Source organism: Mobula hypostoma, chromosome 11 (assembly GCF_963921235.1).
Source record: "Mobula hypostoma chromosome 11, sMobHyp1.1, whole genome shotgun sequence".
Classification (NCBI taxonomy): domain Eukaryota; kingdom Metazoa; phylum Chordata; class Chondrichthyes; order Myliobatiformes; family Myliobatidae; genus Mobula; species Mobula hypostoma.
Genome location: NC_086107.1, coordinates 45,124,904 through 45,147,510, shown reverse-complemented (window position 1 = coordinate 45,147,510; position 22,607 = coordinate 45,124,904). Strand labels below are relative to the sequence as shown.

The following is a 22,607-nucleotide window of genomic DNA, read 5'->3' as shown; positions in this document are numbered from 1 at the left end:
CAGATAACAGTGGGATAGAAGCTGTCCTTGAGCATGGTGGCACATGCTTTGAAGCTTTTGCACCTTCTGCCTGATGAAAGAGGGGAGAAGAGAGAATGTCCAGGTGGGTTCTTTAATTATGCTGGCTGCTTCACTGTGCCATTCAGAAGGACGGACAGAGTCCACAGAGAGGAGACTGGTGGTCATATGTAGAGCACCTGGAATACCAAGCCAATATGCAAAAAGGAGAATGCTTTCTAAACTTCATCGATAAAAATTGGCGAGGGTCGATGGGGTCATGCAAAATTTCTGTAGCCTCCTGAGGAAGTGGAGGTGTTGGTGAGTGTTCTGGGCCATGACAGCAACATGCTTGGACTGGGACTGGCTACAGGTGATGTTTAGTTCTAAAACTTGAAGCTCTCAACCCTCTCAACCTCAACACCTCCAGCAACTCCCCCCTCCCGCCACAAATCAACTCAATGACCAGCTCTTTTGTTTTGTTGACGTTAAGATAAACGTTATTGTGATGTCACTAAGTATTCTGCTCCCATTTTTATGAAGCATCTTCCTTGTGCAGTTAAAAAGCAAATCTTATTGCAAGTTGGGAAGCACCAGTATCAAATTGTTTTTCTGTGCTAAATATTCTCCAGTGCAACACACACAAAATGCTGGAGGAGCTCAGCAGGTCAGGCAGCTTCTATGGAAATGAATAGACAGTCAACGTAGGGTCTTGGCCTGATATGTCAACTATCTATTCATTTTCATAGATGCCACCTGACTGCTAAGTTCTAGCATTTTGTGTGTGTTGCTCTGGATTTCCAGCATCTGCAGACTTTCTCAAGTTTATAAATATTCTCCATTTGTGTATCTGGTAACATGTGAGTACCTGTAGAAAATGCCTTTTTCTGGGTAGTCATATCTTTTGACCAATTTATTACTATGTGAAACAAGGTGGCACTGGTGAACCATGTCAACATTCAGTGGGCTACGTACAATACTTCTAAATATGCTTCTTTTGAATTACTCTCACTGCACTCTGAAGCATGTAATTTTTCTCACTGCTGCCTTTGGGATGAAGGTACCGGAGCTTCAAGACTCACACCACCAGGTTCAGGAAGAGTTACTACCCCTCAACCATCAGTCTCAAAGGAGACAACTTCACTCAAGTTCGCTTGACTCATCATTAAAATGTTCCCACGACCCATGGACTCTCTTTCAAAGGCTCTTCATCTCAGGCTCTTGATCTTTAGTGCTTTTTTTTTCCTTTTTGTATTTGCAGTTTGTTGTCTTTTGCAAACTGCTTGAATGTCCAAGTTGGTGCGGTCTTTCATTGATTCTATTATGGATTTATTGTGCATGTCCACAAGAAAATTAATTTCAAGGTTGTATATGGTGATATTATATGCACTTTGATAATAAACTTACTTTGAACCTTAAAGGTACAGTACAGTAAAAGTGCTCTTAATCTCGCTTGATTTTTATCAGTCAGACCTTTCCCACTAGAGATGAAATTCCCTAGCACTTTTTGGATAAATATAGTAATTTGACATGCAAAGTATAAATGCCAAATTTTGAATGTTTGTCTACTTTGAGTATATTCATTAGTTTACACACAAGCTCAATGTTTAAGGCAAGATCCAAAAAAGCAAAGAAACTAGAAAATTACAAAGGGTAAGTTATTCAGTGAAACAATACTTTCACAAGTTATTTCACCTTGCTTCTGGTTTCTAGTTCATTTATTTCAAGTGGCTTTACAGTTTTAGCACAACTTTAAATAAGATACCTTTCACACTGCGTAGCAGGATAGGATAGGATTTGTAATCTGCCCTATGATGCTGGGGCAATATCTCTGAGGAATTTTTTTACACTTCCATTCCATGTTCTTTAGGTTATCACAGTTTCGCCATATCGTTCCATCTTAGGATATGTTGGCTTGATATACAAACCGAGTGGTTTTCATACACACCCAAGGCTTTCAATATAATCTGTCAAGACAGCCAAGCTGCAAACCCCCCCACCATTTAATTGTGGTATAACTACACTTGGTGCATGTGTAATGCCATCTTCCTTGCCATTGTAGGTTGTTGTACACATTAAAGTCATCCATGTGAAAAAATAGTTTTGGTGTGACAAGCTACTTAAAACTTGCCAAGTGAGACCTATTAATGTCCTTCAATAATCTTAAATGAAAACTTACCATCCATGTCCCATCAGTTTGTAATGCCTTCATATATGTTCAGATGCAGCAGATATATACCAAGTGGTCAGGTTTTTATTTTGCAGACAAATTATTTACATGTTGCATATCTAAAAAGTTGCTGCAAATTAAATATTTTAGACTACAGGCAGTCCCAGGTTATGGAAGACCAGACCTGTGGTGTTGTGACCTTACCCAAACTCTTCCATGTCAAAAGTAAGGTTGGCTGCCATTAATCCTTTTGAAATACAAAATCACTGCAACCTAAAAAGAACACAAAACTTTTTTCTCCCAAGCCAGAAATTTGGTGATATCTTCCTTTATCAATAACCTACGGCAGTGCAAAAACACAGTAGTTGTGTGTACATCAATCTGAGGATGTTGTTAGTACCATACTTTTGTTAAACTGCATAATCAAGAGAAATTGAAATATTATCATTTCACAATAATTTGATATTTCTTCCCAGATCAAACAATAATCTAAAGCATCCCCATGAGAAATTATTATTTCAAACTTCACTTAAGACTGGAATCAGAAGCAGTTGAAAATCATAAACCCTAATAGTCATTAATAATTATTAACTTTACACTACATAAAAGGTTAATTTCTCTGTCCATAAATGGACATTTCTGTTCATTACAAACAATTCTCTTTATGGACAGTTTTCAGGAGCAGATGCTTATGTAACTTGGGGTTTGCCTGTATTTGTGAAATTGGCACAAAACAAAATCAGATTTAATATCACTGGCATGTGTTGTAAAGTTTGTTGTTTTGTAGCAGCAGTACATTACAATATCTAATAACAAAAAATCTGAATTACAATAAGATGCATGTACATAATTATTTTTCTCACCCCTTATGAGAGGTGTGTATGTGTATTTACTCCTCAATCTCAGATCCTCTACTAGAAGCCTGGAGCTAGAGGGTTCAGTGCAACTTCCTTGCTGTTCTTAGTAGTGCATTCTTCTGGATTGAGATCTCAAATGTTGTTCACTGGGTTGTTGGAGCCGCTCTCCCAGTCCAGGTGTCACTGCTCCAAGTGCTCCTATCACCACTGGGATTACCTCTGGCTTTAACCTTCCACATCCTTTCTATCTGCTTTTTCAAGCCCTGGTATTTCTCCAGCTTCTCATATTCTTTGTTCCTGATGTTACTGTCATTCGGCATCGTCACATCCGTTACCATTGCTTTCTTCTGTTCCTTGTCTGGTACTACTATGTTTGGTTGGTTGACCAGTACCTGCTCATCGGCCTGTATTTGGAAGACCCACAGGATCTTAACTCTGTCCTTCTTCACTGCCTTCTCAGGTGCTTCCCATTTGAACTTGGGAGGGTCCAAACCGTAATCAGTGCAGACGTTCCTGTACACAATTCCTTGGTTGTGCCATTCAATGTACGTTGTCCCTGCCTGCATCTTGCACCCTGCTACTATGTGCTGGATGGTTTCAGCGGATTCCTTGCACAGTCTCCATTTTGGGTCTTGTCTGGTGTGATAGACCCTGTTTCTATTGCTCTTGTGCTCAGCATCTGTTCTTGTGCAGCTATGAGCAGCGTCTCTGTGCTGTCCCTCAGCCCTGCCATTTTCAGCCATTGGTAGGACTTTCTTATGTCAGCCATCTCTGATATCTGGTGATGATACATCCTGTGCAGTGGCTTGTCCTGCCATGGCCTCTGGTCCTCGGGCTCTGCTTCACCCATTTCACTTCCATGTCCCATGCCTGCTGTCTGAGGTATTCTCCACGCAGGTCATCCTTAGGGGCCATCTTCCTGATATACTTATGGGTGTTTGACATTTCTTCCAGGACTCTGACCTTGGCATTTCCAAGTACTGTACCTAAATTGCTTTATTCCGGGAGATATACAGTCACTTGACGTTGGACTTTGGATGGAATCCTCCTCGTATTGTTCGTAGTTCCCAGGTCTTGATGGCAATGGCTTCCAGCTTGTTCCTTGGCCTGCACACTATTGTGGCTGGGTATCTGATGACTAGCAGGGCGAAGGTGTTGATGGCTCTGATCTAGTTCTGCCCGTTCAGCTGGCTTTTTAGGACCTGTCTCACTGTACTTGCATGTTGCAGCCTTCCTTGTGTGCTCATCATGGCTTCATGCACCTGCAGGATCCCCAGGTATTTGTATTTGTACATTAAAAAAATTAAATAATTAGAACAAAAAGAGAAGGAAAAAAATAGTGGAGTAGTGTTCATGGAAATCTATTGCCCATTCAGAAATCTAATGGCGAAGGGGAAGAAGCTGTTCTTGAAATTCTGAGTGTGTGCCTTCACGCTCCTGTATTTCATCCTTGATGGCAACAATGAGAAGAGGACATGTTCTAGGTGATGAAATCCTTAATAATAATAGATACCACCTTTATGAGGCATTGCCTATTGAAGGTGTCCTGGATGCTGGGAAGGCCAGTACCCATGATGGAGATGGCTCAATTTACAATTTCCTGCAGCTTTTCCAAATCTGTGCAGTGCACCCTCTATACCAGAGAGAGATGCAACCAGTTAGAATTCTCTCCATGGTGCATCAGTAGAAATTTCTGAAAGTTTTTGGTGACATATGAAATCTCCTCAGACTCCTAATGAAATATAGCTGCTGCCGTGCTTTCTTTGTAATTACATGAATATGTTGGGCCTGGGATAGATCTTCAGAGATGTTGACACCCAGGAACTTGACTCTGCTCACCCTTTCCACTGCTGATCCCTCAGAGAGGACCATTCTGTATTCTTTTGACTTCACCTTCCTGGAGTCCACAATTATTCCTTGATCTTACTGATGTTGAGTGCAAGGTTGTTGTTGCGATACCACTCAACCAGCTGATCTATCTCCCTCCTGTACGCGTCCTCGTAGTTGTGCCTTTGGCTACTCTATAGATGGCATTTGAACTGTGCCTAGCTGCTCCATTGTGGGTGCAGAGAGAGCAGAGCAGTGGGCTAAGCACGCATCCCTGAGGTGCGCCAGTGTTGATTGTCAGCAAGGAGGAGGTGTTCAAAACTGATACGCCTCAGGGATGTGTACTCAGCCCACTGCTCTAATCTCGCTACACAATTCACCTGTCTAGGAACACAGTATGTATGTGCATGCATACATAGACAACAGCATGTTCCATGTTGACAGATTAATTATATGGTCCTTCTCACAGCCAACTGTATTATCCTCAATCCCGATCTTAGTAAAATTGCTGTCATATGGTTCCTTTCTTACTTGTCCAATTATAACTAGTATATTTTAAAAAGTGGTTTCTCTTGTCAAAATACACTTTACTTCCCATTTATTTTAGTGCTTTAGCCTGATTCCTTTGGTTTTTGTTCTATATGCTAACCCTTGGCATTGTCTGAAGATGTAGTGTCAAGTTCCAAATGGAAACAAATGGTACCAGTACTACCACTTTACCATCTGCCTTAATTCCTTTAGTTGATATCCGTTCTCAGATAAGCCGTATTAAGCTTAAACTAAGGAGGCTGATTCTCTTTCCTTTAATTAATAGCAAACTATCCATATCTCTTTGCCATTGATTTTAATGGCTTCTACGGCCACCATCTCTGCTTGGCTATTAGCATCTCCACTGTCCAGATCTAACATTGGGGTGAAACAGTGCATGGCTAATAAGGCTCCAGCTACCGGGTTCATTTCCGATCTCTGGTGCAGTCTGTGTTGAATTTGCATGCCCTTCCTGTGACTATGTGGATTTCAATCTGGGTGCTTTGGTTTCTTACCGCATTCCACAGATGTCTAAGCTAGTACATTAGTGGTCACCGTATATTACTCTGTGTGTTTGACTGGGTGAAAAAAGTCTGTATTGAGGTTGAGGGAATTACATGGAGAATAAATTGAACTAGATAAGGTAACTGTAAATGCCAATAAGGGCATGGTAGTCTAAAAGATCTGTTTCTATGCTGTAGACTCTAGCAGGCTGAGATAGTTCATTTTGACATATAACATAAAAAGAATCAGTCCCAACAAAGACCCTGAGTGGAACACCACTAGTTACCAGTGGTCAGGTTGAAAAGGCTCCCTTTATTCCCACTCTTTGCCTCCTGCCAATCAGCCACTGCTTTTTCACCAATTTTTCAATCTTCCGGAACCATTGCAGAATCTAATGATTCTTGAAGGATCCTTACTAGTGCCTCCACGAGCTCTTCAGCCAACTTTTTCAGAACTCTGGGGTGTACACCATCTGGTCCAGGTGACTTATCTACCTTCAAACCTTTCAGTTTCCCAGGAACCTCTGTCTAGTTCAGGTAACGTCACACATTTCACAACCCCTAACACCAAAAACTTCCACCATACTGCTAGTGCCTTCCACAGTGAAGACTGATGCAAAATACTATCTGCCTGTTCTGTACTTTCCCTGTAGCTGCAACACTTTATGCTGCATTCTGCTATTGTCTTCCCTTGTGCTAAATGATGCACTAATGTAATGAAATAATATGTTTGGTTGGCATAAAAAACAAAGTTTTTCACCGTACCTCGGTACATGTGACAATAATAGATCATTTGCCAATATATATGATGAGGTAATGTGGAGTAATATAACAAACTTTGCTCAATTTGCACTGCAGGGATCCTTGGTGTCGAGCACACACAGTAAGTATTACTTGATTATGTTGTGCTCTGTGATGTTATGATTTTCTCTGAGGCAGTATCTCCTTGTGTTTGCTCCATACACACAACTGATTCTAGATCATAATCAAATCACAAGTGAATACTTAGATTTTGACTTGCATTGAGTGGTCAAGTGCAGGTGTTGCACTGGACAGTTTTATAATGGGGAATCAGAACTATGCCATAATAGTAGACATTCAGCTTCATAGTGTGATGCTCCTGGTCTGAAACACTGAGGGAAACTTTGTTTAGTGAAAACCACCACAAGAAGGACACTGCATCATTGAAAGCCAGCCATCAACACAAGCCTTCCTCATCATGACTACTTGTGCTTAGCCTGATGAAATGAGATTATACTGTTTTTTCATGTGTAATGAACATTAATGTAAGTGTGCACTACAGACTATGGGATATTACTTGTCATCTCCAGCAGTAGCCTGGAAGGAGTCAGACCCATTAGAAATGTTGTCCTTGTCTGGCCTTCACTTTCACATTGGGCTGCAGCAGATGGCAGATTTCAGTCATGATCGTTTTTACGAAATGGGTATATTACCTACAATTTTTCTTGCTGAGAATGAGCAAAGATTTGCACACAAACACCGCCAGTAACCACCGTCTACAATGAGCTCTCTTCTTCCTCTTTCTCCTCTTCCATCCTCACGACTGGCTGTGGGTGACCTATCTTTATTCGCCCAGCCATATTTGACTACTAGATGAAGTATGCATCTGTAAGCAATTTGTTTCAGCATGTATTGGATACCTAAGTAAATAGAAATATTTCAATGCTTGTCCAGCCAGTGGTTGTTGCCATGTTGTCATGTAAGTTTCAGTCAAGTAGAGAGAGGTTCCAAATACACGTATAATTTCACCAAAAGCAAGAAGGTTCCACTGCTCTGCAAATAGGTCAATATCTCTTTTAGTAGCAAATATTAGTGTTTTTTTCATTCTATTTAATATAGCTTTTAGTCATGGAAATTCAAGATAAGATGTTGCCTAAAAAAAGAAAATTCTGTCATTGGAATCAAATCACGTTTGTATTCCAATTGCCTGCAAGTCCAGGCCAGAGACTGGAGACTGGCGGTCTGTGAGTTTGAGAGTCTAGGCCCAAGGACTGAAGGCCCAGAGATGACCTGTTCTGGGGTCTGAGGCCTGCCTATGTGTCTGTGGAGGTGTTGGGGGGGGTGGGGTTGGAGGGTGGGAATTGAGGCTTGTTTTGTGGTTTTTTTGGCTTGTTCTGTTGTTGCTGCTGATTGTGTTGTTCTATGTTGTTGTGTTGTGTTCAGCATTGTCGCCATGGTATGTTTCTGCCGGAATGTCTGGTGACTCTTGTCAGCTGCCCCCACCACATCCTTGGTTATGTTGGTTGTTAACACATTTCACGGTATGTTTCAATATACATGTGATAAATAAATCTGAATTTGAATCTGAATTGACATCATAATTTGCTTGTTCTTCATGTTATCAATGATTATGAGCACACATTTATGATGTTCGGCATGTTTTACATCGGAAATGTCCTACACCTCTTAATTTCCAAATTTAATTACAATGTACTCAATCCAGATCTACCCCTACATCCTCACATGATTAGCATTTGATATTGTTTTAAACTGACTTAGAAAATGAATCTTCGTAAAATGAATTTAGGATTTTCACTGCTGAAGTATATAGGATTATGTGAATCATATTCATTAAAAAGTGATTACAGAGGCACTTTGTAAGGGTGGCAATCTTGGGCTTCTTGCCACCTCATGAGGAAGCTTCTGTGGGGCCTTCTTCCAAAATATACTATATATGTGGATGAATGTTATTCAAAAGAAGCCAGATTGCACATGAATATGAAGTTATTTATAATTTCCAGCAATGATTTAACAGTACAGCTATGCAGTAATAATTTTCCCTCTTTCCCTGAGGGGAAACCTGATATTTCTCTTGACTAATTTTTATTTTTTGTCTTAATGGTTAAGAAATGTGAAGTCAAAAATCATCCTTGCTTTTTTAGAGCTTCTCAGGGTTCTTTTCAGCATCAAGATTTAAGTTTCAACAACACTTGACATGGAGATTGAAAACTGCAGTGAGCCAATTCAGCTGCAAGCTGCTAATGTTATCCCTTCTCCCTCAGCAGACAGATGAACTGAAAGGGCTGTAGCAAGGGCAAGAAAAGAAAGAGAATTTCTCGAAGCATGGTACTCTATGGAAGGAACCGTCAACAGACACATTGATATAGATCTGGTATATGAACCCTTAAGGAGAAAAGAGAAAGAATTATGTCACAATTGACGGATCGCTGGTAACCTTGGGATTTGGACAGAGAGGGAAATGCTTCCAATGCACCTCTCTTGAAGCTAGTCAATCAGAATCTTCTATTGCTAACCTGTTCACAGGGTTTTGAACCAGACAACCAGATCACGACACCTAATCAATATCCATTCAGACCCCGGTGGAGTATATAAGCCAGCAACTGTGCACTGATGATGGCTTCTTGACTGGAGCTGAAATGGCTGGAAACATTTTGCCTAGCTTGGTGATCAACTAAGTTTCCAAATAGCCAACTCAAGCTACCAATATCCTGCAATATTTTGAAGGTATATATTAATTGAAAGGATTCATCATGCTATATGAGCATATGTGATTCTGATAAGAAGTATACACCATGAAACTTAAATGAGAGCACAACCCAGAAAAATGAAGAAATCAGTTAACCAATGGAAGAGCGTGACCCTCCATGGAAGATATCCCCACAATCTGAACAGACTAGATATCGACAAGGCAGCGTTGTATGCCTGGCTCAGAGTTGGGGACCTCTTGCCAGAAACCAAAGGGTTCCCTGTGGCAACACAAGACCGGGTAGTTACCAGAAAAAATAACAAAAATACATAATAAAAGACCAACAAATTCAAGACAATAAATGTAGAAAATGCCTAGAGAAACCAGAAACAATCCAACACATTATAGGAACCTGCACCAGTTTAACTCACTTTGATTACTTACACAGGCAGAATCAACTGGCAAACATCGTTCACCAAAATCTTGCTTTAAAGCACAAACTCATAAGGGAAAACATATCTTACTATAAATACAAGCTTGACCCAGTTTTAGAGTCAGAGTCCCATAAATTATGTTACGAATGATCCATTATTACAGATAGGACAACCCATAATAACTGTCTAGATATACAGTAATAACAAAGGAAAAACAATCAAGAACAATTTACTTAATAGATATAGCCATTCCAAACACACATAACTTACAGAAATCAATAATTGAAAAACACTAGAAATGTGCTGAATTAAAAGAGAAAATTGAAAGACCCTGGAACATGAACTTCGTCCCGATAGTGCTACGTACATCTGGTATTATTCCAAAGACACTACGCAATAGCATTGAATAATTAGGGCTGCGCCGCAGTATGTAAAAGCTCAGAAAACCACAATACTAAATACCACTCGAATAGTCCTAAAGTTCCCAGCAATTAAGAAATGAGTGTTCTTGGCTATGCCTTTACTTCAGGTTTTACCAGCTTGATCTGAGAAAAAATTAATAATAATAATAAATAAATAAATATTTCAATAAATAAGCAATAAATATTGAGAACATGAGATGAAGGTTCCTTGAAAGTAAGTCTGTAGGTTGTGGGAACATGTCAGTGATGATGCGAGTGAACTTGAGTGAAATTAACCTCGGTGTGCCTAATGGTTGAGGGGTAATAACTGTTCCTGAACCTGGTGCTGTGAGTCCTGAGACCCCTATACCTTCTCCCTGTTGGCAGCAGCAAGAAAAGAGCATGACCTGGGTGGTGGAGGTCCATGCACTCAGACTCATTGATTTTCTGCTGGTAATCTCCCGCTTTTTACTTAGTATGCTTTTTTTATATTTTCCAGCTAAAATGTACAGTTTTACATTGTGAAAATCAGAATCAAATGAACCAGGATCAGATTTATTATTATTGACAAATGACATGAAATTTGTTTCGTGGCAGCAGTAAAGAGCCATAAATTACAAAAATATATAAGTAGTGCAAGAAGAAAGGAATAATGAGGTGAAATTGTGCTTCTTTGCTCAGATCTTTTCCTACTCACTTAACCTATCCCTATCGTTTGTAGCCTCCTAATTTCATCTTCTCAATTTAGTTTTTTACCAACGTTATGCCATCAGCAAAATTCACAATTTCAGCCTTGGTCGCTTCATTCAAGACATTTATATAAGACGGGCAAAAATATAAATCCAATCATATAATTCGAAAATCCGAAAACACTGCAGATGCTAGAAATCTGAAACAAAAAACAAAATGCTACAAAAAATACTGAGATTCTACAAAATATTGTGCAAAACTGAAATACTTTCTGAATGGTAAATGCAGAAACAGAACAGAATTGTTTTGTTTAGTGATAGTGTATTTGTGGACTTCATATTTTAAGTAGGTTGGTGTGTCACGGGAAGATTTAATGCATGCTAATAAACAGTAGTCAAAATAAGTGAAGATAATTTATGTTGAAAGTAATTAAGATTTACATTTATGTGTTTCTTTCAAGTCCCTTTTAGGATGTCCCAAATTGCTTTAAAGCCAATGAAATAATTTTGATGGGTAATCACTGTTGTAATGTAGGAAATAGAGCAACCGATTTGTGCATGCAAACAGCAATATGGTAATCACAAAAATATAAGCTTTCTTGTGTTATTTAACAGCAATAACTCTTCATTATTCTTCAGAGTTTCCCATGAGATCTTTTAGTTCTTCTTAAAGAGAGCAAGCAGCGTGGAACTGCCAATAATTCTCTCTGTAATTCTCTCTGTAACTGCCCGAGAGCTGAGATCTCCTGTGCAAACAAATGCAAATGTGGAAGAATTTGAATGCCAGTTAAGCTATTAGTATGCTCTGCTGCTAGATTCCAAGGTTTCTAGTGGTAGGGCCTAAACCTGCTGAGATTCCTTAGCACTTACAATGTGCACCCATGCATTCATGGTACATGTTATAATTGTAGGAAAGAAAGTTAAGAATAATGAAGCTTTGCCAACTATCGAAGGTTCTCAGTAGTTCTGTCAGCAGGATTTTCTGACCCAATATCGTCATTTCAAGCCAGCAATTTTTCCCTTGCAGATCCAAACCAAGTTAACCAAGTAGAGTTCTGAGAAATCTAAGCTGCAAAAGCAGGTAGCTTATATTTAATGCCATGAATACCTTGTGTACAATACTGTTTTTGCTGAGTTACTCAATGGGTCAGGAAGCAACTGTGGAGAGAGACAGAGAGAGAGAGAGAGAGAGAGAGAGAGGGGAGAGAGAGAGAGGGGAGAGAGAGAGAGAGAGAGAGAGAGAGCGAGACCCCGCTCTCTCCCTCTCAATGGTGAGTAAGAGTTTGCTGCCAATCCTCAAGTTGGGGGAACCATGAAATAAAAATGGCCCTACAGACTGTAACATCGAAATAGCGACTGTTTGTCTCCCTCTCACTGTGGAAGGAGTGATACCTCTCCCTCCCTTGTTATATACACAGAGAGCTCGAGGGATGTCTAACTGTTGCGATGAATAGTAGTTTTTGATGGACTGAAGACCATGGTCTCTCTTTGGGGCTTTGTTGTCACTTGCATAGTGGGTTGTGGCAATGCTGATGCTTTTTGCTAGAATAAGTGGAGGGAGAGTTGATACTGCTTGTGTGTGGGAGAGGGCAGAGGACTTTGAAGTTCTGAAGATTTTTCTGTCATTTATTCTTTGGAGTATTCTGTTTTGAGGATGTCTGCGGAGAGCAGGAATTTCAGGTTGTATATTGTATACATTCTCTGATATTAAATGGAACCATTGAAATATTGAATTAAGCTGCCTGTTGCTGGTCTTCAGCCACTTCCAGGTATGTCCTGGAATTAGTTCATCTGGTATAGGATAAGAATTCCTATCATCTGAATGGGATTTCTGATCTGGAGATTTGAAATGAGAGCACTTCCTCTTTATTTTTAATGTTACAAAATTAATCACAGTTACAAGGTGCAATTAAGAGAAAGGGTAACTAATATATTATTTTTAATTAATTCATTAATTGTGCCCAGATTAATTTTATTTCCAACTGGATGCAATGGTATGTTTTTAGTTGCACAAAAGAATTTCTGGGCCTTTGAACCTTCTCAAGGCTCTCAGGAACATTATCATATGCAGTTTGGAAACTAATCACATTTGTTAAGTATTGCTTCAGGTGATCAAATATCAGGTGAAATTAATAGGTTTTAAAGAACATCGTAGGGAACAACAGAGAGACAGAATGAATTATTAAATGAATAATCATTCATTGGCCATGGGAAAATGAAGGCAAAACTGTTAGTGGTTGAGAAAGGAAAACTAGAGCAGCATAGAGAATTGGAAAACTGGAAAGATTTTACAGAGATGGGGAGATGTTAGGCCTTGAAGAGATTAGAAACTAAGAGAGGGCTTTTCCTGTCTAGTGTTGTATATTATGAGAAACTACTAGCAAATTGAAATCCTTTTTTTATTTTTCCAAGTTTCAACTGAAAGCAAAGGAAAGGTCAGGGTCTGGAATTTGCTTGGAGTAGAATCAAGGAAAGCCACTCATGCTTTTAGCCCTAAATCCCGATCCCTTGGAAAACACTATCAAAGAAGCTGGTTCCAATCTGACCGTAATCTCCACAAATTTACTTTGACAGTTGCTCTGTGAAACTTAGCTGGGCTGATCTGACTGTCAAAATTGTTAAATGGCTTGAATGTTTGTGAATTTAATATTGCAAGTAAAATTTTCAATTAAATTATAATTTTTTAAATGATTAAACATCGAAAACACCTAGAGCACTAAATTGTACTTAAAACTGTTGAAGTTAATTAAGTTGCATCAAAAAAAATGCATGCTACCTAAACCATGGCAAGAACGAATGGAAAATCTGCCTCTGAGACAGAAATAATTGGGGTCTGTGTTATGGGTCAACCCAATGAATCTTTGGAAGCTGAGGAGCATTACAGTGATGGTAGCGTAGCAGTTAGGGTGATGCTATTACAGTTTTGGGTGTCGGAGTTTGGAGATCAATTCCGACACTACTGTAAGGAGTTTGTACGTATGCTCCTGAATGCGTGGGTTTCTTCCAGGTTCTCTGGTTTCCTCCCACATTCCAAAGATTCACCGGTCAGTAGGTTAATTGGCCATTGTAAATTGACCTGTGATTAGGCTAGGGTTAGGTAGGTGAGTCGTTGGGCCGGAAGGGCCTGTTATGCTCTGTATCACAAAATAAATAAATAAATGACATTCCAGAGCATTTTTTAAGAAAGCACATTTTGAGAGGTGAATTCTTGTAGTGAAAGGATACAGGAAGGATGTTCAGAAATAAATAGGGAGCAGCTGACCTAGCATGGATAATGACTTGGGGATGTGGGTCAAACCTAACTGTGGGGAATCAAGTAAATATTTACAGAATCCTTTCCAACAAATTGTCAGATTGTGAATCCTTGGATATGGTCTTCAGTCATTCTGAGGGTGGAAGTGCATTGTGTCAAGTTGATCTCTTAATTAGACACCAGAGGAATAGTACCTAAATAATCTTTGTTCTTGCACAAGGTAATTTATTCAAGTTTTGTACACTTACTAGGACTTGCTTTGCACACATATTGACATCCTTTAATTAAAACTTTGTTCTATAGTTTCTGGAGTGCTTTGGTGAAAGTTAAAGCTCATCTGAAATAATTTTATTATGAAAATTTGGTCATTAGTGTGACTCCTGCTGGAGGTGCCCCTGTAGTGCTTTAATTGCTACAACCTAGTGTGGAAATGTACTTTACCTGTACTAACAAAATGACATTTTTTTCTGTAACTAGGTGGAACCTGTATTGCATCAGAGTGCTTTGCTGATAGTGTTCATGCAACATTATGCTGATGGAACCTGAGTCCTTGACAAACTGCAGAACAGGAGATATACTACTGGAAGAATAAAATGCATATTGATTAAGCAGGACTGAATGCACCTTTTGCTTGAACTGAACTGAGGCATGGGTAGCTGTACTTTTGTATAAAGGAGTGACTATGCAGTCTGTTTCTCAGAGGCTATCACCGCCACTTGAGCGGTGATAGTCTCCCCTTGCTGCAAGTAAAATAAATGTGCTTATGATTGATCCATTTTGTGTTATTTGTTGTTTGTTATGGGACAAAAAGGTGCTCGACAAATGTCATGAAAATATTAATCTTTTATTTCCTCAGAGAATTTTCCACTTGTCCACAGATTTGTATGGGAGGGATACAAATTTAGACATTTTTCCCATAATTAGATATCAGTACAATAGTGTGAGGGAACATTTGGATGCTCTGACAACAATGTGAGAAAGGGGAGCTGGGAAGCAGTTGGGCGAGCCAATGCGAATAAGTTAAATTGATTTCACTGGGTATGCCTTTGTTTATGGAGCTTTGCTCTTGCTTGGTACTAACTTAGATTTTCACAGCCAAAGTTTGATTCACCTGTTTTAACAAGCCAATTGAAATTAATAAAAAATTGCAGAGACTTGGAAGATCTTTGAATATTTTACATTGTATTTAATACTATAGTGAGATCATAGTCCGTATTAGTCCGTGAACCAGTAGGGTTGGTTGGTACCATCTGAGGGGAATAATGCTCATAGTGATTTTTGGCAAGGTATACATCTCTAGAGTTAGAAAATATGTGATAGCATTGCACCAGTGGTAGCTTTATTACTTCAAATAAGTAATCACTTTTTGTATATATTCCATATTAACATCAGTACAGCAGAAAATGTTACCTCACCCCCCAAAAGGTAAAACAAACCTCATTTGGAGAGATTTCTGGAGTTTTATCAATGTCATGATATTTTCCATATTGTTGTATCAAATCAAAACAATCTTAAGCTTTTGTTATAACATATAGAATTACAGTACAATAATTCAAATGTGGGGTTCCACACAACCATAACCTAGGCCCCATTTGGTTGTAAAATGAAGATATTTAATCAAAAACTGCTTTCCATACTTTGTTTTCCATACTTTCATAACCTATTAATAATCATAATAATTTTCCAAGTCATCCACGTTTTCCACATCTTCATCTGAACTTTCCACACTCTTTGAGGTGGATGTCTGGTTCTCACAGTCTGCCGGTCTACACACGTCAGTACATCTGAGGCCATTTGCAACACACATACATCTTGGGAGTGAACATTTTTTTGGACAGTTACAGGCCAGTAGATCCAGGTTGGAATCAGGTGCTGGCTGGCCTTCCATCCAGTGCACCACCAACTGATCAGCTTCCTCTTCTCTGTCTTGAGATGTGATTCTGTAACATTTATCATTCACAGTTGCATCCAGAATCTTCTCCTGTAGCTTTGTGCTGTACTCCGCCTTCCTCCATCAATGGACTATGAAGCTAATGAGACTATTTTTGTTACTGACATTGGTCAGGAAGCTCCTCCACTGCCTCACCATCTGTGTGCCTGTGATACCTTGCAACTCATGACCAGTCTCTTCACCCCGTAGAGATCTATCACTATTCTTAATAGAGTTCTCCTTGTACGTGTCAAACACAACATCTATTCTGCTACTCTGACTGCCTTCCCTCAGAGCCATACCCAGAATTGTTGTGGCAACATCTTTGAAAGTAACTTCATCACCTTTCACTCTTTGGACCAAGTTCATTCCGCCAACCACTGTAGCAGAGTTTCCTGGGAGTTGCTCTTCTACTGCTACATTTTTCTGCAAGGTTGTAGTTAAAGTAGCTTTATTTGTCTTTCTCAGCGATCCTTCTGGTGTGGACAGGGCCCAGGGTAATGGTTGCCTTGGCCCTCCAATCTATGAGTTCCCTCTGTAGAGTTTGATTTTCCAAGACAACGTCCCTTAATGATACACTTTCAGGAACCATTAACAATTTTCCTTTGTCATCTGGAAATATATCTACTGAATTGCCCAGCTCAGGAATCCAATCTATGAGTTCCCTCTGTAGAGTTTGATTTTCCAAGACAACGTCCCTTAATGATACACTTTCAGGAACCATTAACAATTTTCCTTTGTCATCTGGAAATATATCTACTGAATTGCCCAGCTCAGAATCCAGTTTCCTACAAATGTGCTTCCTTGTAGAATCTTGCAGGAGTGTAACTCCACCAGATAGCATGAAAGATTCAAGTTTTGTGACCAAAGAAGTGACTTGTACAATCATCTTGTTGGGTATGATATCAGTTCTGATATACTTGAAAGGGTCTTTATAGGCTTCCCTTTCAATCCTTTTATACAGTTCATCACCATCTGTTTCATCAGCATTCTCTTTGTACTCAGGTTCCTTTTTCTTGTTTCTGGTATAATCCTTATAGCATGAAACATGTTAGTGGGCCTCTGCAGCAACTATGTCTCTGCTTGTTACTGCTAGAATCTTTTCATCTTCCTTTTGGGTTGCACATTCTCGTACTGTTTGGTCAGCTCTGAGTTGTACACAGGAAGCTACCGCTGCTGCTTTGCTATCACATGTTTTCTAGCACTAGGGGTGTATACCTTGCCAAAAATCACTGTAAGAATTATTCCCCCCAGATGGTACCAGTGGCCCAAATTTGGGGTCCTGGCTCATGGACTATATAGAAATAAATCCAGCAATGTTCCACTGAAAATGCAGCTATAGCATGGGCCCTGAATCATAATTTACTTTTACGATGGTGGCAATGTTGATAGCACCTCTTATGGAGGAATGTCAAGAGTTCCAAGCTAAGTTTGCTTCAGTATCTTTCTCTCGACTGGGTGAGCTCTGACATGGGTTACCAGTAACTGGGACAATAGACTCCCATTTGCAATGGGAATGAGGATTTCACTGCTGAGATGTGCCGGGTTTTTGACCATCTGGGAAGTGGAAGGGAGGCAGCAGATCAGATACTTCAGCTATGTCAAAGATCACACTCAGTGCTGGATTACACCTTGGAAATCAGGATCTTCACAGCGGCATGTAGCTGGAATGCAGAAACTCTGCTCTTGGAGTGCTTGAAAGATGAGCCGTCTACTCGGGAGATGCCTACTGACCTCGAAAGCCTCAAGCCTCTGGCCCTCTGTATTGACAAGCACCTTATGGAACAACCTTCCATAATCATCATCAACCAGAAACACAGTTCCATTCCCAGAACCGTTTCAGGCTGCAGGACACTCATCAGCAGTGCCACCAAAACCCATTCATTCAGGGAGAGCTCCCTGAATCTCCACCCACCCCTGTGAGCATTGGTGGAGAAACAACTTGTGTGCTTACTGCAGAGCAGCTGAACACCCACGCATCAAATGCCCACTGCATCCAGGAGTGGCACCATCAGGTCAAGACAAAGGGCTTTCTACCCGGTAAGCGATTCACTCTCTCTGTTCTCCTCCACATCCTGAAAGCGCAACACACAGGAGGGTCTGAGGGATTCTGGCACAGCAGGTAACTTTCTGGACCAGACTCCACACATACTAAAAAGACTGAATATCTCATTGAACATCCATGCAAGAAGCAAATCATATTGTTGAAGCCTTGAAGTGTGTATTAACATTTTAACACAAGAGCTTCCGCAGATGCTGGAAATCCAGAGGAACACACCCAAAGTGCTGCAGGAACTCAGCAGGTCAGGCAGCATCTATATAGAGGAATAAACAGTCAAAATTTTGGGCTGAGATCCTTCATTGAAAAGGAAAGAGGAAGAAGATCAACCTTTTGATCTCCTATAATTTCAGTTATTGTAAGTTCTCATCCTCTTGTGTTCCTTAGGTCATGCTTTCAGTTCCAGAGGTTCTGAGATGACTGATGAGGATGATGTGGATCCCACAGATTTTGCCACTGTGGGTCATGAGGTGGTGAACTCTTTCCATGCTCGAGCTTTGACAAGATCTTGCATGGGAGGTTAGTCATGAAGGTTCTGTCACTTGGCATTCATGACCCAACGGCTCTAAGCACACAAAAGTTTCTGGTAGATTCCGGTGCATCAGGCAACTTTCTGGAAGGGACTCTGTATATGTAATTTGGACTCCCTTCTGAGCCTGTCTCTCACCCTTTCTGCACCACGACCATTGATGTATATTCCTTGGGGTCTGGGATAATCAGAGCATGCACTTGAGCATCGGAGAGCACAGTGAGTCCACCAAAGTCCTCTTGATCGACTTCACCCTCTCAAGTTGGGTTACCCATTGGGATATCCGCTCACAACCTTCACTCTGCCTGGTCATCCGATTCATCTGCTGAGTTGGGGACCCACCTACCAGGCCACCTGCCCACAAGTTCTGTTGACTTCACCCTGTAAATCTGTGGAGACAGAGGTAACGCTTGACCTAACCAAACTCCCTCAGTGTCATGGTCCGGTCCGTGAAGTCCGTATTCTGGTTCGTGGTCCGGTCCATCGACCCTTGCTCCAGGTTTTCCTGTCTACCCTGTTTGTTCTTGTGGAGATCTAATTGAGGCAGCTGATGCTCGTTGGGGCTGGCTGCATAAGTACCTGCAGAGACCAGGGCATGGTTGCTGGATTGGTCTTGTCCTTACTCCTTGTATCCCTTGTTTTGCCTTCTGTTTCCTTGCCTGAAGCCCTGCCTTGTCTTGCCGGTAACTCTCGCCTCGCCTTGCTTCGTCTTGCTGGTAGCTGTCACCTCGTCTTGCCTGCAGTCTTGTCCTGGAGCCACCCTGTACCTATCTCCGTTCCTGTCCCTTGCCTCTGCCCAGGTAAGCCAGGCCGTCTTGCCGTTACCTCTGGTTGGTTCTGTCCCTTCCTGTCCCTTGCCTCTGTTGGGTGGTGATCCGCGCCCTGCCCAGGAGTACAGCGCCCTGCCCAGGGGGAACATGCCTAGCCTCAAGCCTGAAGACTCCAGCCTCCTGCCTAGCCTCAAGCCGCCCCTGCATTGACTCAACAAGCTCACCATTAAGAACCATTACCCTTTCTCCTTGATGCCTAATACATTCAAAACACTCAGTAAGGCCCACAATCTGATCTGGCATCCGCCAGGGGGAAGAGTGGAAGAAGGCGTGCATAACACCCACTGGCCATTATGAATACTTGGTGATGCCCTTCAGACTTTCCATCAGTCCGGCGATTGTCCAAGTCTTCATTGACAAGACCCTCTGAGACATACTACACAAGTATGTGTTCGTCTGCCTTGATGACCTCCTTATCTTTTCTAAGGACCCCAAGACCACGTCTGTCACATCCATTCACTACCTCAATGTCTGTTCGAAATCCAGCAGTATTGCGTTAGAAAAATGCTAGTTCCACACCCCAGTCATTTCTTTCCTAGGATGTGTCCTTTCATTCCAAGACATAACCATGGATCCTGTCAAAGTACGTGCCATTGTTGATTGGCGCCGATCGCGTTCCCTCAAACAGCTACAGTGCTTCTTGTGTTTCCCTGACTTCTACCACCATTTCATCTGAAACTACAGCCAAAATGCTTCCCTCCCCAGGTCACCCACCTCACGGATAACCTGTTCTGCTGCCATGGACCACACTTTCAAGAAGCTCAAGAGATGCTTCGCCACTGCACCCAGTCTCCAGCACTCGAACTCTTCCGGACCTTTTGTGGCAGAGGTGGATGCATCCAATGTAGGCACTGGGACCATCCTTTCCCAGTGAAGACTGAACAGGAATTCACATCCTTGCATCTTCTTGCTCAAGTTCAGCTCTACACCATGCCATTATGTAGTGGGAGAAAGGGAGATACTTGCATTAAATGGATCTTGGAAGAAGAGAGACACTGGCTGATGGGAAACACTGAGCCCTTCCTGATCTGGACCGACCACCAGAACCTCATATCCATACAAAAGACCCACCAACTCATCAGGCTCGCTGGGTTCTCATCTTTGAACAACTCAATTTCACTATCTCCATTCAACCAGGCTCCAAGACCACTAAGGTGGACACCCTATCATTACAGTTCAACCCAACTGAAATGGAAATGGACCCTCAGTGCATCATTTCATCCTCCCAGATCCTGACCCCCAAATCATCTGGAATCTTGAGAACCATATCCACCAAGCTCTACAGTACGAGTCTGCTCCGGCCAACACCTTTAATAACTGCATGTACGTGCTGGCGGCCGTGCACTCTGAGACACTCCAGTAGGCCCACTGCCCAGCCTACTCCGGCCACCTAGGTGCACGATGAACTCTGGATTTTTTGCATCGCCGATTCTGGTGGCCCACTATGATCGCAGATGTACGTCTGTTCTCAATGTGCTCAGTTCAATTCTTCTAGCCAGCAGCCCTCCAGACTCCTGCATCTCCTACCAGTTCCTTATCAATGTGGATTTCATCACAGCTTTGCCACCTTCTGATATGGCCATGGTGATCATGACAGCTGTGGACTGGTTCTCCAAGGCGGCTACTTCATTACCCTCCCCAGACTTCCATAAGCCGTTGAGATGATGGACTTGGTTCTCCAACATGCAGCTCACCTCCACAACTTCCCTCAGGACATTGTGTCAGAGCAGGGCCCACAATTCCATTCAAGCTTCCGGTGAACTTTCTGTTCCCATTTGTCCTCTGGCTATCATCTGCAGTCCAACGGGCAGAGCCAATCCGCAAGTGGAGAAGTTTCTACAATGCTTCGTAGCTTCTAACCCTTCCACATAGAAGAAGTATCTTCTCTAGGCAGAGCTGTCCCTCAATTTACATGCCTCCACTGCCAGGCATATGACACCCTTTGAAGTGTTTAATATCTACCAACCCACATTGTTCCTTGCAGAGGAGCCAATAGTAGAGGTTCTATCCACCAGGCCTCTGGTTTGCTGCTGGAATGCTTGGAAGACAGCATGGAGGGCCATCTTAGCTGTCAATTGCACCTTCTGCCGCCTGGCTAACTATTGATGGCACCCTGCCAGATTGTATATGGCTGTCCTCCTGAATCTGCCCCTGTGCATTGACTCTCACAAACTCTCACCCTGGCTCATTGGTCCTTTCAAGATTATCCATTGCATCAATCCAGTCATTTACCACCTCCAACTGCCACAGTCCCTCAGAATCACATGTGTCCTACCTCAAGTCCATTGTCCATGGACCACTCAATCCACCTGAACCTGCACCTATGGAACCTAGAATAGTGAAATCTGGTCCAAAGTACCGTTTGTACATGGGTTGCTGGTTGGTGGATGCAAATCACTGTGGATAGGGTGTACAGTAACTGGTTGACTGGGAAAGTTACAGCCCAGTAAAGTGGTCTTGGGTGCTGTCTAGTTTCATCTTGGATCACTCATCAAGAAGTTCCACCAAGCCCATCCAGATCGCACTGGGCCAATTGATGCCAGCCATAGGAAGGGGTAGGGTGGGGGTCCTGTCAGGCCTGTATAGCCAGGCACCCCACAGTCTCCACCCAGCTAACAGGAATCACCCTCTACTTGTTTCCAATGCATCAGCTGCACCCTATTTAAACCCGGCTCTCATCCACAGCTTTTCTTGACCCATTGAAAAGTCAGCCCCAACCAGTTGCTCCTAGCCTTCAGTTACTTTGTTGTCTGTGGGTTTAGTACCTGTTGTCCCTTGCTTTGTGGTCCTTCGTGGTGTACTATTTTGCAATTTATTATTGAAGTTATTGTTCACTGCTCATCTTCTCTGCTGATTTGCTTTTCCGTCAAGCCTCCTCTACATTTCCTGACACCCTCTTCCTGTACAAGTTTCACTTGGGACATGTACATTTTGATGAAGAGCATTGAGAGTACTCTGCTATCAGTGGGTGTTATCTGAACAGTACACATACATGATAAATTTCTTAAACCAAAACTGAATATTTCAACTTTTACATAATTCTTTCATAGTAATTTGGAAATAGGAAGCATGCTAATTCTGCTGTGCAGTAGAAGTTCAGATGTGAGAGAGCTTCTGATTTAAAAATTCTAAACTATGCTGTTCTATGTATG

The 22,607-nt window shown here is 41.6% G+C and overlaps 1 long non-coding RNA gene across 1 annotated transcript in view; it reads left to right on the top strand.

Moving 5' to 3' along the window:
* The window catches only part of LOC134353688 (uncharacterized), a 38,081-nt gene extending 23,291 nt beyond the window's left edge, over positions 1 to 14,790 (top strand). The window contains exon 3 of the long non-coding RNA XR_010019658.1: positions 14,585 to 14,790. This is a non-coding gene — a long non-coding RNA (uncharacterized LOC134353688). The remainder of the gene's footprint in view (positions 1 to 14,584) is intronic.
* Positions 14,791 to 22,607: the final 7,817 nt, after the last annotated feature.